Here is a 5,612-nt window from a genome sequence, read left to right as displayed (position 1 = left end):
GAAAACTGAGGCTCAGAGACAGTAAGTAATTTGCCCAAAGTTACCCAGCTAGTAAACGACAGAGGTGGGATTCAAACTCAGACCTGCTTAAAGCCACTATGTTATATTATTTCTCAAAAAAGGAACAGGGAGGTTGGGGGTAGGTAGAGTAAAAGAAGGAATTTCAGGCAGAAAGATTCAGAAGTTTAATGCATGTGGACATGAAAAAGTGAATTAATCTGGTGAACTGGGTTTATATTCACTGTGGCTGAAGTTTAGAGTCACTTTCCGGTAGCAAAGGGAAAGATGATTGGAATCAAAACCCAAGAACAAGGCAAAGACCAGATTGTGGAACTTTTCATATACTGTATTTAATATGTTTCTGTAGACTTTGAGAAACCTTTGACAGTGTTTATGTAAAGAAGGCCATAATCAGTTTTGCATTTGAGAAAGATCATTCTAGTTGTAGTGTAAAAGCAGTAGTCTTATTAGAAATTATAATGGACTGTGCCTCTGCTTATTCCTCTGAGAAATGGGGATTGCAATAGTATTTACCTCATTGGATTGTTAGAAATATTAACTGAGTTATCACATGAAAAGGATCAGAAAAGTATTGGCATATAGTAAGTTCTTCATAAATGTTAGCTATTGTTATTGTTTATATTACTACTACTATTGTTATTATATTATGTAAAACAGTAGGATGCCATATGAGTAAAAAATAAACTGAAAATTTCAAGTTTAATAGAAATATGATGAGAAGCTTAGCCTTAGTTGGGACTTGAATTGGTCTTTGAAGTCAAAGAAATGGAATAAGGCTTTCCAAAAGGGGGAAATGTATGAGCAAAGAGAACAAAAATGAACATATCATGGGCAGGTGACAATGACTGCACCATTTTTGTACCTGTAAAGAAGTCTTAGCAGATAGAATCAAAAGAGTAGTTAAGAACAGGGACACTGGAGTCCTACTGCTTGAGTTTGAATATCAGCTCAGCCACTTATTAGTTAAATGTTGAGCAAATCATTTACCAGTTTCCTCGTTGGCAAAATGGGGATAATAATAGTACCAACGTCATCGGCTAAGAACAATGCCTGGCACATAGTAAGTCCTATATAGTATTAGGTATTCTTATCATTAAAGAGAGGAAAGGATTAGCTTATAAAAAGCTTTGAGTTTCAGGGTAAAGGGTTTGGGTTTGATCTATAGGCAAAGTGTTGTCACTGGTGACTTCTAATCAGAGAATAAGGTGATGTGATAACAACTGATCTGGTAATAGCATGTAGCATGCTTTTTTTTCTGGGGGAGGGAGATGGATGGAGGGTAGATGTGGATGATCTCAACCAGAAATGGAAGATCAATTCAGAGGTTCAGAGAAATTAGTGCAGAATGAAGAACAGGGAGTGGCAGTGATAATAATGTGTATGCAAGAGACATCATAAGGGAAAAATTTCTAGGTTATTGAGGAATATGGATGAGGAAGATGAATAAGTCAATAAGATGACTTTGAGCTTTCTAAATTTCAAGGTGGGATGACTGGGAAAATTGTGGTACCATTGACAGGGGGAAAAAAGTCAGAAAATATTACCTGTTTAAGCTGGAAAAATAAAGACAAATAATAATAACTTAGATTTTAAAAAACCCTTTCACGAGTATGGTTTTCAACATGCTGAATTCAAGGTGCTGCTGGAGCATTCAGCAAGCAGTTGCCAATATAGAACTGATGTTTAGGAGAGAAGCCAGGATTTGGAAATCATATATGTAAAGATAATTGTCAGAAATCTTCAGGGGGTGTGTTTTATGAGGGAGACATTAGACAACAAAAAACACAGTCTGATGCTTGCACAGTCACAGTTTAGGCTGGTTTGAGAAGGGAGAGAGCCAGTGGCAGAGATGAAACTGGAATGGACTGAGAGGTAAGAAAAGATTCAGGAAAGCCTAGGATTACCATGTCTGAGGGAGGGAAGATTTTCATGAGGGAGAGTATGGCCAATAGTGTTCAATGCTGCAGAGATAAAGGAGAATGTGGTGTAAAGAAAGGTGATAAGCACAGCATGTTTCACGTTGGAAACAGTGGTTCTAATAAAGTGGTAGGGGCAGGAGTTGGAATGTAAGGGGTAAGGAGTGAGAGGACAGTGAGGAGGTAGTAAGTTATGGTCTTACATTGGTTACCTATGTTCTTTATTTTATGACTAATTTTCTAATACTGCAATGAGACATTACTTTACACCCAGTAGAATGGCAAAAAGTTAGAAATCTGGATAATGCCAAGTCATAGTGAGGATGTGAAGATTAAGTGGGAATGTGGACAAGAAATGTTTTAGAGAGTAATATGGCACTTCTTAGTCAAATTAGGTATATGCATACACTGTGACTCAGCCATACCACTGCGGGATATATAGCTTAAAGATGTTCTTGCACAGGTCCATAGGGAACATGTACAGGAGTGTACATTGGAGCAGGGAGTTACAGGCAATCTGAATATCAGTCACTGGGAGAATGGATGGTAAAACATGGTGGATGCACACCTTGGAGTATTATGTCATAATTAGAAGCAGAGGATTAAATATACACATAGCAAAATGGAGGGATCTGACAAATATAGTGCCAAGAGAGAAAATAATATAAATGAAGACTGAAATATATAATGCAATAACATATATCTATTTAAAACAAGAAAAACATTTTTCTAGAATACGTATACACAAAAAGTTACACTTTAATTAAACTTATCAGAATGGTTGCCTATGGTAGGAGCAGGGAAGAGAAATAGGAATGGAATGTGAGGCTAAAACAGAATAACCAAATAAACACTATAAAAGAAGGGACCTTGCATGGACTGTGATAACAAGCCATGAATTGAAGAGTGTGATCATCTGATACACCTGATGTTCAGAAGGAAATTAAAAAGTATTTCAAAGCCAAATCATGTACAATTTTTATATGCTGCCATTCTCAAATTAAAAATAGTTAATTGGCAAAAGGTTATGATTGATTTTCTTACCATGCGGTGTATATGACTGCAGAAAATTAATGCTTATAAACAGAATCCCCATACTGTAAACCTTTACTTAGAACTAATGTCTTTCACTTCTGCAGATCAATGTGGCCATGCTAGGGATATCAAGTTGTACTAAACCAAGTGAGGATTTCAGTCATTTTTGTGAGATTATTGAACTCAATGTAGGTGGTCAGGTGTATATCACTCGCTATCCTACTTTGGTCAGCATTCTTGGCTCCCTGCTCTGGGAAATGTTCAGTGAAAAGAATCCTTGCTCTCTGATTCAGGGCAACAAAGGGAGATTTTTTTGTTCACCGAGATGGTTTCCTCTCGTGCTATGTGCTAGACTACATAGATCAGCAACTAGTGCTCCCTGACCACTTTCCAGAGGGTGGTCTGCTGCAAGAGAAGCAGAATACTTTAAGTTACCAGGGCTCATCAAGATGTTGGCTCCGAAAATCAACAAGCTCAACTCTGTTGGTAAGGATCTATGCCAAAGTGATCTAGAAGAAGTGTCCCCCAATATTGACACCACATATAATCTTTCTTCAAGTAATACCATCCAAGTTAACGGCCCTGATAACCCCTCAGCTCTGACAGCAAACACTAGTTCTGACCTCAAGAAGGCAGGTTTTATCACTATTGGCTATCAAGGCTCCTATACTCTGGGTCAGGATAGCCAAGCAGATGCCAAATTCCACTGCATAGCTCGAACTTTGGTGTGTGGCAAGATCTCATTGGCCAAATAAGTATTTGGAGATACTCTGAATGAGAGCAGAGACCCTGACCGTCCTCCTAAGTGGTACACTTCTCGATATTACCTCAAATTCCCCTTTCTGGAACAAGCTTTTGACAAATTAGCTGATGCTGGCTTTCACATGGTACCATGGAGCTCCGCTGGTACCTGCACTATTGCCCATGATCAGACAGATAACAAGATCTGCACCTCTTACACTGAATATGTTTTCTGCTGTGAGTGATACTTTAAAAAATCACCCAGAAAATATAAACCAAAAAGTCAACTCTCCCTTTCTTCTCTGTTCCTTTTCCAACTATCTGTTTTATAAATAGACATCACTTTTGGATCTATCTAATCTGGGACAATGCCACTACCTTCACCATAACTAGTTGAACCTTCTTTGTTACCTTCCTTCTTACATATGATCCCATTCTATCTGGCTTCCAATCTGCCTTGGATTGTGTAATTGGATGCCATTTTGGGAAAAGTATTCAATGTGTAGGCATATGTACATGCACATCATTGTGGATAGTAGACATGTATTTGTTGACTAAATACAGTTAGATAAAGCCAGAAGAGTTTTTTAGTTGAGAAATGCTAAGCCATGGTTTCCAAACCAGTTATAAGCACCACATCATGGACCTGAATATATATCTTGCTGTTTGTACTCACCTAGGGAATTCCCTGTGTATATTTATTCTGAACTAGAGATCCCTGCAGTAAATGTGAATATGCTTTGTAAATGGTTATTTCTATTGTTTTTATCCAGACTGAGTGGAAGAAAGCGACAGAAGTGCTCCAGGAGGTTCACAAAAAGGTCAATCAATTCTAAAATTATGAATTATTCTTATTAGAAGGAGGATGTAAAGAGAGTGATAGACATAAGAAATTATTGCCAAGAATAAAAGGCTTAGCACTTAAATTGCCTTTACTTGAAAGGGATAGTGAGGGTGAGTATCAAGGCTATTACACAGGCATAGGCAGACATGACACTTTACAAGACTGCCCCCAAATATCTGTTTCATTCATTAGAATTGAAACGCAAGAGCATGTAGGTAAGTGAAGGGTAAGCAAAGACTTGCTTTCTGTAAATACATATATGTAGTAGCTTGGTTTTCACTAGTCAGATAATTGGATATATATGTGAGCTGTTAACTTTTTTTTTCTGGACCACCTGTGTGTATATGTGTGTTTGCATCTGGGATGGGAGTGGGAGAAGGGGATGGAGGAAGAGGAACAAAGGGAGGAGAAGTTTAAAAGAAAGAAAGAAATACAAATTCTTCATCTAGAATCCTTACTAATGACTTTTTATTACACAGGTTGAAAGTAAATATCCTCATATGAAAACACCAGGGATTTGATACAAATGATTGGATTGCTGTAGAATATGAGACAAGTCAAGAAAAACAGACTTTGAGCGCTCATTTTAGAGAATCTTTATCAACACAACCCAATGATCAAATGGCCTTCTATTTCTTTTATTCTACCCTTGATGCCTCTTATTTGCCCCAATATGTCTTTATTGTATTTATTATCTTTTTTTTTTTAAGATTTTATTTTTTCCTTTTTCTCCCCAAAGCCCCCAGGTATATAGTTGTATATTCTTCGTTGTAGGTCCTTCTCGTTGTGGCATGTGGGACGCTGCCTCAGCGTGGTTTGATGAGCAGTGCCATGTCCGCGCCCAGGATTCGAACCAACGAAACACTGGGCCGCCTGCAGCGGAGCGCGCGAACTCAACCACTCGGCCATGGGGCCAGCCCCTGTATTTATTATCTTTTGATTTATTTTCTAGTCAGGACTCTCTGGGCTGCAAGGAACTAAAACCCACTCAATGTATCTTGAGAAAAATAAAAAGTATATGCGTCAGGTTGTAAGTGGGTGGATATTTTATACAT

The 5,612-nt window shown here is 38.0% G+C and overlaps 1 pseudogene; it reads left to right on the top strand.

The window, feature by feature from the left end:
- The first annotated feature begins 1,027 nt into the window (after positions 1–1,027).
- LOC100051794 (BTB/POZ domain-containing protein KCTD12-like) lies at positions 1,028–3,958 on the top strand (annotated as a pseudogene).
- The last annotated feature ends 1,654 nt before the right edge of the window (positions 3,959–5,612 follow it).

The sequence above is a fragment of the Equus caballus genome, chromosome X (genome assembly GCF_041296265.1).
Source record: "Equus caballus isolate H_3958 breed thoroughbred chromosome X, TB-T2T, whole genome shotgun sequence".
In the NCBI taxonomy this organism is placed as follows: domain Eukaryota; kingdom Metazoa; phylum Chordata; class Mammalia; order Perissodactyla; family Equidae; genus Equus; species Equus caballus.
The sequence above is the reverse complement of the archived record's forward strand: the minus strand, read 5'-3'. Positions and strand labels throughout refer to the sequence as shown.